The sequence below is a fragment of the Pteropus alecto genome, unplaced genomic scaffold (assembly GCF_000325575.1).
Source record: "Pteropus alecto unplaced genomic scaffold, ASM32557v1 scaffold15, whole genome shotgun sequence".
Lineage (NCBI taxonomy): Eukaryota > Metazoa > Chordata > Mammalia > Chiroptera > Pteropodidae > Pteropus > Pteropus alecto.
In genome coordinates, this window is record NW_006436286.1 from 2,199,298 (window position 1) to 2,208,868 (window position 9,571).

Genomic DNA, 9,571 nt, shown 5'->3' on the forward strand with positions numbered 1-9,571 from the left:
GGGGACACTAGCAGAAGGATTTACCCAGAACTTCCCGTGATTATGTCGACGGGCACCTGGTAAAAGGCCATTGTCACTGGAGCCGCCAGTGGGAAGGGAGAGGTCTAGCCAAGTCCCAGGGCGAGCGGACAGCAGGCCAGGTGTCCAGCCTCTGCGCTGGAGCAGGTGCCCAGGGAGGGAGCAGCAGGACCCTACCCCCACACCCCCAGGTCTTTCTTGGCATCCATCTGAAGGACCCTGGGAAGGATGGAGAGTCAGAACAGGGCCCCCTTGTGGCAGGGCGCTGCGCCTGGGCGAGGTCCCCGTGGTCCAGGCCAGATGGGCCGGGTGCCAAGGGAAAGGCGCCCCACTGCCGGCCCATGTCCAGGTCCATTTGCAGCCTTTTCTGGGCTGAGACCCCACCCCTCGGACCCCAAATTAGTAGTGGGAGGGAGCCTGGATTGTCAGTTTGCTTGAGCTCATTCCTAACACTGAGTTTTTTCAGCCTGGGTGTCTCCCTCCATCACAGTGGGCAGGAAGACAGCCCTGCCCCATCTTCCTCCCCCCGGCTTTCTAAAGCACTTTAAAAGTATGGCACCGGGCGACGCTTCTAAACCAGCGTGTGGAACTTGGGTTGCTGGTGGGCGCCCAGATGAAGGCTGGCCAGGGTCCTGGGGGCAGCCAGTCAGACGCAGACTGGCCACTCCCCCGCTGCACTGCCACGGTGAGGGTCACCCAGGCTGGTGGTGTCTGGGGACAGCCTGAAGCTTCTGGAAGGCGGCAGCCTCCACTGTTCAGTGTCCGTTCATCCCCCGAGCCCTGTGTGGTGCTGAGGTGCAGGGCTGGCCCCTGGGGGTGAGGTGTAATGTACGGGCTCCCCGAAACCTCACCATCCTCCTGACCCCTCGGAATGTCTGCATGGAAATGGAGAGAGGCGATATGGTAGCAGAGGCTAATCTTAAATGTTTTAAGAAAGTAAACCCTTTAAGAAGCAGAAAGTCCTAAGTGTGTTGGACAAAGGACAACTTCTTCGGAAGGGGGAGTCCACCGGGCTTGTAACGCGGTCTGGATTTGCAAGGAGGGGGTCGGCAGGGCTGCCTCGTCACCTCTGTCAGTTAGCCCTGGCCTGCAGTGGTCATGGCTGTGGGGGCCAGGGCTGGGACATGGGCCGTCCTCGGGAAGTGGACAGATACACGGTCGGTCTCCCGTGGAGCGCAGGGCAGGCAGCTGGCCTGTGGGTGGCCCCAGCACTGATATGCTGGCTTAACGGAATGGGGCGGCTCAGAACGACAGGGCTGGTGCTTTCCGAGCTGTGACCCACAGGCATCCGAGGTGTGCGAGGACGGAGCTGGAGCCAGACTCTGGGTCGGGGGTGGGCCGGCGACCCGCAGAGCCCTGCATGGGTCAGCTATGACCATGCTCACAGCAGGGTTTCCTCAGGGGAAAATCATCAACAAAGTCTTTGCCAGTGGAAGTGCCTTTTAAGTGCAAACTGGTGAGAGTATCCGGCTGGTAGAGACCATCCCCTCCACCTGCCACCTGCCCCAGCCCCTCTCCCCGTTCACCGCCAAACGCCACACCTCGGGCCTCCTCCTCGGAGCCCGTGCCATTCAGGGATGGCTGCTTTTTATTTTTAACCTTGGCATGTGTGATTCAAAGCCAGCTTAGCTGTGAACCTTCGAGATGGGAGCCGTGCCTTTTTTATTTTTTTTTTATAGCACATTTGGATTCTGCTAAAATTCTCAGCCGAGTCTTGGTAGGTTTTATTTAACAGCGAGCTCACTGACAGCTCCACTTCTGCCTCCAGCCCCCCGCTTCCCAGGGTCTGACACCCTTCCTTTCCCTCTTAATGTTTCTGAAAGAGCAATTAGCCGGGAGGTCCGGTTGTGCGTGGCCATTTCTGCATAAGGTAGTAGTCCTGCCCTATTTGGATGCCGCTGCCGTGACTTCCAGAATGTTTCTCTGTGTACGTTTCATCCTTGATGATCACTCGAGTGACACGCATTAATTGCCGAAATGACGGGGATTTCTGGGATCCTTTAAATCCCATGTTCTCACTTGGTTCTCGAATCTCACGAGTTGGGTGGCAAAGGAGATGATGGTCTTCCCTCTGCCTGCTGCCCCCCTGATTTTACAGATGTGAACGCTGTAATCCCCAAAAGAGAGAGCATCTGGAATAGGGTCACAAAGCAAGCTGGTGAGATTCAGGACCAGCCGTCACTGGCATACACTGTCGCACAAAGACTCACACACGCGTGTGTTGCATGTGTGCGTTGCCAGCCAAGTGCTCTAACCACGGCCCCACACGGCGCGCCATCAGAAAGCTGCTGTCCACTGGGGAGATGTGGCCAAGAGCCCTCGCGCCCATCATGGGGGACGTGGCCTCCGAGGGCGGAGGTGCAGAGCTGCTGGCAGCCGGTCTCATATGGCCTGCCCACGGCCACGGCCCTGGGGATAAATTCCTGGGCCCAGAGGCCCAAATTAGATGGAAAATTCAAGGCTTTTCTCCCGACCACACGGAGACTTCTTTCTGTGGATGAGAGGGGATGAGCCCGGAGGTGGCAACCAGTGCCGGAAGGCAGGGCGACACAGCCAGAGAGACGGGGGACGGAGTCCACCTTCCTCGCCCCCAGCAAGACCCCCTCTCCCTCCTGGGGACCAGCCCAGTTCCAACCGCCGAGGGGAGCCTGCCCTCTGCGGTGGGACCCTGGCCTTAGGCATTCATCGAGGTCCCCACTGACGCTCGCCTCGCCTGTGCATCTCACCTGGCTCCCTTGGGCCAGTGTCCTCCCCGCGGCAGCAGCTGGGCCTGGAGGGGGACTGGCTGGCAGCTTGGCCGGGTGGACAGTGAGACCGGGCTGACAGGGGAGCCGGGCTGGACCGCTGTCAGAAGGCCGGGGGTGGGTTGGATGCCGTGGTCTGGGGGTCCCCGGCATGACAACCGCGGGACGTGGTTTTGAAGAGTGAGCGAAGCACTGTGTGTGGAGGCACATCAACACACGGCAGGAAACCTGTCGTGGCCACTGTCCCCGCTACCAGCGCTTCCGTGGTCACCACCAGGACTGTTAGCGCTGAAACCACCGGTTTCTGCCCTTGCTGCTGTCACCAGACAGGGCTGAGGGATGTGTGAAGTGCTGGAAAAGAGTTTCATGACAGGCAACGTGGGGTCCTGGGCCCAAATTCTCCCTCTGGCCCTGCTCCAGCTCCATCCCGCCCGTCTTCCCCTCCGCCCCTTCCCCAGGGCTGATGAGTCACTTCACATGCTTGGGCGTCAGGCTGCTCACCTTTAGACTGGGAGTGGTGCCCGACCTGCCAGCCATCCTGTGAAAAGCAAGTCGGCCCGTGTGTGTGAGGACACAGCTCCCGAGCTCAGGTCACATGCACGGTGTTCTCATCCTCTGGGGCTTGGGGGCGGGGCAGAACATTCTAGTCTTCATCTTCTATAAAGAGATGTAAACTGGGCCTTGCCCAGTCATTTCGAGAATCTTAGCGGGGGCTGAATTGCGTGTGAAGTGTTGTCCTTTTGGCCAGTTTTCGGGGATGGGCCGGGGGTGGGGCAAGGGGCGGTGTGCGGAGGAGGTGAACGGCCTCTGGAAGCACTGAGATGCCAACAGGACCACGGAAACACGTGGCCATCGACTCCGTGCTCCGGGGTCGGCGTCTTGAAGGATGAGCTTGCTCTCTGAATTTCAGACGCCACTTCCTAACCCCGATCACTTATTTGTTCAACGTGGGTGGTGTTCTTGGGGTGGCGGAAGGCAAGGGAGACACAGTATTTGCCCTGGAGACAACTGTCTAAATAAGAAGGGGGTAAAAACACAGAATATGGTCTGTCACCTTACCCGACCCGGCTCATTTGATCAAGAAATCAATCTAGAAGGACAAACTTTAGGAAGGAATAAAACCAAAGGCAGAGGCGAGGGCCAGAGCTAACGCAGGAGGCTTTAACCACCTTTAACAAAGTGACCACCACAGGACACGCAGCGATCCGTGCTGGCCGAGCGTGCGCAGACGCGTGCAGCTCACACCTCACACGCGTGCACTCACGCACGCGGTCACGGTGCCCGTGCAGACACGTCTTCAGAAGGAGTTGTTCCCCCACCTCTGTCCAGGAAGACGTCACACACGCCGGCTAAACGACACCATCGAGCTCCTAACCCCCCGTTCTCGTCACGGCTCTCTGTCAGCCCGGAGCATGCTGGAGAGTGATGTTGATTCCTCCACGGGTGCTGAGGGACATTCGGCGAGCCAGCAGAACTGTCACTGCCCAAGGAGGCTTTTTGAAGAGCTGGCTTCACTCCCCCTGGAGCTTAGAGGGACAGCGGAAGAGCTTGCGATGAAAAATTAAAAGAACAGAAAAAAAGAATGGGCTTCCCCCAAAGCCATTGGCTAAGGCCGTTTGGACTTGTTAACACGGGAAGATATCACTCACCATAGCTTCTAAGAAGCATGTTCTCCCCACATTTTAATGTCTGTGCTGTCGGGACGGCTATGACGCTGGGTGGATGTATCTCGGCTTCAGGGAGATATGCTGCTTCCACACCGGATAGAAACTCTGACGCCCAGAGGTGGCCTCCGCCCGGGGGCCCACTGGACCTGTGCTGAGTGCCTGACACGGCGGGGAGCCCCCAGACCCTGCGTGTGTGTGCAGCCAGCAGGGTCTCTTCTGATTGGTCATGGAGCTGTACCGATTTTCGATTTTTGATTGGCATCCATGCCATCCCCCTGACAGCGTCTGTCCTGAAATGAGAGAACATGCGGGCTGACACCCACCAGATGACAAGACAGGCGGTGGACACGTGCCCCGCAGGCTGCTGGAGGCGCACCCCTGGCCAGTGGGGGCGGAGCCAGTGCACAGCAGGTGCTGGGACCTGGGGGCATCTGCGTGCTGGCTGGGAGAGGAGCCCCCTTCCCTTTGGTCAGAATCATTCCTGAGTGGCTGGGGAGGGCAGAAGCTCTTGGCTCCCTACTGATCAGCTCCACCCGGGAGCCGGGAGGGGGCGCTGTCTGTAGGAGCAGTGGCTGGGGCCGTGGGCAGGTTAGCCCCGGGCTGTGAATCACGCTGGAGGCCTTTGAGAGCTCACACAGCCAGAACCTACAGCGCTCACCACCCCTCTGCCCCCCCGAACCAACCCCAGGCGGGTAATCCAGTTATTTGTCAAACACCCACCACCGCCAGGCTCTCTGCCACTTTGTTCTCCTCCTGGGCTGCACTGATGGCTGTAGTGCTTTGTTGTCAGGCCAGGGGACAGCTTGACGAGGCCGGTGAAAGCCACCAGTAAGTAGAAGTAACTTAGCATTTCTGAGGTAATTGCTGCCGTCAAGTGACACAGCCAGGCTGTTGGTCCGGCGTCCAAGGGGCTTTATCTGCATGGTGACAGCGTAGGGCCAGGGGCCAGGGGTAAACATTCCGGGGACACGGGCCAGAGGTACTGCTCGGGGCACCTGGGGCTCGAGTGTCACCTAGGTTTCCTGGGCACGAGCCCACTGCGCATCTCCTCCCAAGCTGTGACATCAGAGCCACCAACAGTGGCTCCATCGCAGTGCCCATGGCCGCCGGCTCCCATGAGGAAGAACACCAGGGGTGCCCGCCCTGGCAGATGCCCGCGGCCCTCTCCCGCCGTCTCTGGGGTGGCAGTGCCCCATTCTCCGGGGGTGGCCATGTCCAGGGCTCAGACATTCCAGCGCCACCCTCCTGGTATTTGTCCAGACCTGGCTCAACCTCCGCTGTTACTCTCTTCGTATTTTCAAGTTCATGCATTTAAAAATTATAATTTGTCCGTAAAGAACTGGGCTTATTTTTCCTTCAGCGTGTCTGTTTTAGAATAGAGAGGTTCACAGAACGCGAACTTCCAAAGTGACAAAGGGCAGTCCACGAAATCATTCTGCCCCTCCCCCGCCTGGGTCCCCGCCGCGCGTACCCTTCCCCGTAGGAACCGCAGGCATCCGGTTTTGCGTATCCTCCTAGACGTGTGCCGGGCGTTTGTAAACCAAGCACACGCTACGCCAGTATAATTAAAATACATCTTTTTAAAAAATAACTTTATTCAAAGAACCACCGTAAGTGGGAAGCCGGCACACTTGCCATGGTTAGAAAGTCATTGTGAAAACAAAGACATTGGAAGCATAAGTGCCATTGAGTTTTGCTGCCTGCGGTGGCTGCACAGCGCCAAGCCTGCAGCCCGTACCGTCTTCGTTTAAAAGGGGGTGTTGGGGACACGGCGGCTCAGAGCTCCGAGATGGCTCTTTAACCACATGATAGTCCAGGCTTCAGAAGGGCAGGGGCCCCTGGGCTCACGCAGGCCTGGGTGTCTTTAAAATCTCAGGCTGCAGACTCCCTTCCCTTCCATTCTGTGGCGCGTGGTGTGAGGGTGACACGCTGGGCAGGGCAGGGCAGGGCAGGGTGATGTCGGTGCTTTGTGCAGAGTCTCTTAGTTGCATGAAAGGTGCTGTGCTGGGTGAGGACTGGCCCCAGGATTTCTGGTATGCTGGGGACAGAGGCGACTCAGAGGGCGTCCATGACGGTGGGGTGCAGAGTCACCACACTGCTGAGGAGGGGGCCAGCTCAGGGTCCCCCTGGCCTCGGGGCTCCCTGCTGGGCACAGGAGGCCCAGGCCTACTCTGAGGCTGAGGTGGCGGGCAGGGGGCGGCAGGCCTAACGGGAGAGGTGGACTCAGACGCGACAGGGAGAGAGAAACTGCCAGGGAGGCCGCATCCACACACCGATGAGAAGCTTGGGCCCTCGAGCCGGAGCGAACGGGTCGGGGTCTGCGTTCCGCCACCTCAGGGGCGTGTCCACCAGCCAGTGGCTTCTCTGTGCCTCCAGCAGGCCTGATCTTACCACTGCCTCCCACGGACGGTGCCTGGGAGGAGTGAGTGAGTGATAACGCCTTAAATTTCTGCCACGTGGGAGGTGTCGAATGCGCCTTAGCCGTCGTCATTAGTCATTGATTGTTTTCATCAGCCCTCTATCGAGCTCAGCGCTGAGGGCCTGGAGATGAATAGGACGCAGGCCCAGTCCCTGGGCTCAGTGTGCGACGGGTCGCGAGGTGTCCGTGGGAGTTTTTATAGAAGTCGGGTGGTGATGGGCGCCGCTAACAGACTGAAGGGGAGCTGCAGCGGCACGAAGAGTCGGCAGAATGCAAGGGGAGGGGGGAATAGGGAAGGCTTCCTGGAGGAGGCGGCACATTATTCAAGTCTCGGTGGGCAGATAGGACTTTTGCAGGGGACGCATGAAGGGGGTGGCCCTGTCGGGATGCTGTCTCTTAAATATATCCACCCCATGATTTTGCCTCTGCCCACGGTCAAAGCACCAAGTAACGCCGTTTGGCTCGCTTTAGCTGTGCGTGCACATACTGACCACCTGCCCTATGCCAGGCACCACGCCGAGCCCTGGAAAAGCAAAGGCGAGAAAGGAGATCTCTCCTTTGATGAGCCGAAAGGGCAGACGAGTCCGATATGGGAGAGGGCGTGTCCCCAGCCGGGGGGCGGATGCCCATGCTTCGGGGTGTTTGCACTTGCTGTGTCCTAGATCTGGCTGCTTCTCGTCCTGCAGGTTTTAGCTCAGGTGTCACCTCCTCCGAGACGCGATCCCAAGCCACCCAATCTGACTGAGCTGGCTCGCCCTCCCCGTCGGCACCCTGTTCTAATTACTTCGTGCTTCTTACTGCAATCCGAAATCAGCCCAGCCATTTTTCTTTTCGCTGACCATCTCCCGACTAGACTGGAACCCCTGAGGGTGTCTCTGGTTCACACCTGCGGCCCCAGAGCCCAGAGCGGGGCCGGGAGGTGCTCGGTAACTCGTCGCTGGCGGTACACCCATAGCTCTGAGGGGTGGCTATGAATTGCCGAGTCTCTTCTGAGACCACAAGCTGGTGCCACCCCTTCGACAGGCTTGTCGCACGTGGGTCTCAGGAGGCAGGGCAACAGAATGTGGGATGCGGATGCCGGTGTTCCAGCCGCCACTCCCCCAGACGTTTATTGAGCACCTGCTCTGTGTCCGGCGCTGTGAAGGTCACTGGGGGCAGGGGAGACAGCAGTGAAAAAAACGAAAACACAAAAGTCCCCGCCCTGCGGTGCTTCCTCACTGCAGGTGGGGGGACGTGGTCACTCGACAGGTGAGTAAACCGCATCTAAGACCGCTGCGGAGAAAACGCGGAGGAGGAGGAGGGCAGGGGAGGAGGGCAGGGCGGGCGTGGTGTTAGGTCCTGCAGGAGGGAAGGCAAAGGAGCACGCTGCAATCTGGGCGAAGAACCTTCTAGGCGGAGGGGGAAACGGTGCCAAGGCTCTGAAGACAGCGGGGTCGCTGCCCGCACGGCTGAGGACGTCGGGGCTAGGACAGCTGCGGCGGCCTGAGCACAGAGCCGCGTTGGGAGGTGACTTCGACAGGTCATGCAGGGCCCTGCTGGCCGTCACAAGGCCTTGGACTTCTCTGAGTAGCTGGGAGACGCTGGGGGGCTTGGAGCTCAGGGGTCAGGGGTCCAGCCTCCATTGGGAAGGACACTCTCGGCCCCCTAGGGGGCGGGAGCAGGGAAACTGGTCAGGAGGCGTTCGCAGTGGTGGTGGTGGCAGCGAGTGGACGAGGGGTGGGCAGTTGCTGGTACATTCTGAGGGATGTGGCAGGATTTGCTGATGGACTGCACAGAGGCCGAGGTGGTGGCAGTGAGGACGGCGCTGCTGCTGGTGGTGACGATGACATCTGCCCAGGGCCTGCTGTCTTTCAGGCCCTTATGGGTGACAGGCTGGAGTTTGAATCTAACTTACTCCGCTGGTATGACTGGCCAGGAGTCTGTCTGAAGGTGACCTTGTACTAACCAAAGAACGGAATCGTATCCTCCTGTAACTTAAAGGTTTCAGGGCCACCCCCGAACAGGTGGCAGATGGCACAGTCCCTCTTGCCAGGGAGCTTCGAGGTCTTTTATAAACACAGTGTTCCTGTGTAATCTCTTGAGATCCTTTGAAGGTTGAATTCACTTTGTTCGCAACCAGAAAAGGCGCGTGTCGCTCGGTTTCTCTTTCCTGTTCCGGCCTCATCAACATGCATGGCAAGGTAGCTGCCCTGGTGGCGTTGCTAGACGCAGGGGGCCTGTGTGGTGGTTTCCTTCCAACAGAATCGGACATCACAACGGCTCCCTGCAAGGCAATCAGGACCTGAGTGTCCCCCTCCACCACCCCAAAGCTGCCAGGGCCTGGGGAACGTTCTCTGCTCCGGAGGCCTCTTTGCTGTGTGTTTCTGCTTTGATGGTTTTTAATGAAGATACGAAATCATCCAGCAGCTCTCGCTTTTCTCAAGCGAGATGGCTTGAAGTGGAGTAGTATTCCCCAGGATCAATCCTCATTTTCAGAAGTGGTTGGTTAAACTCTGCAGTTTATGGCCACTTTGGGCTGAAACAATGTGGGATCTGAATTATTAATCCCGTGAAAAATGAGTTAAGTCACTGCAAAGCTCTGTGGTGGCAAAATTCCTACTATAAGCCTCCTTTTCCGTATTTTCTCCAGCGCAGACATCTCCTTCTTGGGCAACGTGGCCAAATCTGTGTCTATCACTCATTTCTTCAGAAGGGCAAGAACCTGACTTAATTCAATTGTTTTT

The 9,571-nt window shown here is 58.3% G+C and overlaps 1 protein-coding gene across 1 annotated transcript in view; it reads left to right on the forward strand.

The window, feature by feature from the left end:
* HS3ST2 (heparan sulfate-glucosamine 3-sulfotransferase 2) overlaps positions 1 to 9,571 on the forward strand; it is a gene marked incomplete at its 5' end in the record, with an annotated part of 61,820 nt that overhangs the window by 304 nt on the left and 51,945 nt on the right. The window lies entirely within an intron of this gene.